Source organism: Saccopteryx bilineata, chromosome 5, assembly GCF_036850765.1.
Source record: "Saccopteryx bilineata isolate mSacBil1 chromosome 5, mSacBil1_pri_phased_curated, whole genome shotgun sequence".
NCBI classification, from domain to species: Eukaryota; Metazoa; Chordata; class Mammalia; order Chiroptera; family Emballonuridae; genus Saccopteryx; species Saccopteryx bilineata.
This window is the reverse complement of record NC_089494.1, coordinates 242,981,096-242,982,061: the sequence shown is the minus strand read 5'-3', so window position 1 is coordinate 242,982,061 and position 966 is coordinate 242,981,096. Positions and strand designations below refer to the sequence as shown.

The following is a 966-nucleotide window of genomic DNA, read 5'->3' as shown; positions in this document are numbered from 1 at the left end:
TTACCAACCTTTAAGTCTCTACTCTGAGCCACACAATCTACATAATTTGGCTCACTTACTTCTTCCCTGATCCGCATAATATCAATATTGGTATTCCCATTTATGAATGCAAAAGGTCAGTTTTTAAGGAATTACACAACTTTCCCTGTGTTACCCGTTTAACAAGAGGCAGACCCAGGATTTTTACCAGGGTGTTCAAACTTCAAGGACCCCTTCTAAACAAAACAAAATTTTAAAAAATTAGAAATTCCATAAATTTTCTGGAACAAAATGTGTGACCTGCGCGTTTATACACTGTTGTTAAAACAGGAATATGGCATTTAGATATGATGTTTTCGGCCCTGGCCGGTGGGCTCAGTGGTAGAGCGTCGGCCTGGAGTGCAGAAGTCCCGGGTTCGATTCCCGGCCAGGGCACACAGGAGAAGCGCCCATCTGCTTCTCCACCCCTCCCCCTCTCCTTCCTCTCTGTCTCTCTCTTCCCCTCCCGCAGCTGAGGCTCCATTGGAGCAAAAGATGGCCGGGGCGCTGGGGATGGCTCCGTGGCCTCTGTCCTAGGCGCTAGAGTGGCTCTGGTCGCTACAGAGTGACGCCCTAGATGGGCAGAGCATCTCCCCCTGGTGGGCGTGCCGGGTGGGGTCAGGCGCATGCGGGAGTCTGACTGCCTCCCCATATCCAGCTTCAGAAAAAAAAAAAAAGATATGATGTTTTCTACATTATAGAAAATTTTTATATCTTAGTACAAATTGATTACAGACCATTGACAAGTCAAACAAGTAATACAAAATATACTCTTAATCTTTAGGATTAGAAATGTCCTTGTTGTTCAAGTGCAATTACTGTACACTAAGTTCTCATGAGAGATGCTTAGAAACTTCAACTCTAAGTGAAACAACATATAAAAAAAACTTGCCACAGTTTAATTGATATAAACAAAAGTTAAGTTCCTACAGCACTTTTCTTGTCCCA

At 43.9% G+C, this 966-nt stretch overlaps 1 non-coding gene across 1 annotated transcript; it reads left to right on the top strand.

Annotated features, from left to right (window-relative positions):
• The first annotated feature begins 338 nt into the window (after positions 1-338).
• TRNAS-GGA (transfer RNA serine (anticodon GGA)) lies at positions 339-414 on the top strand. Its single transcript has one exon. It is a non-coding gene; the product is annotated as a tRNA-Ser (tRNA).
• The last annotated feature ends 552 nt before the right edge of the window (positions 415-966 follow it).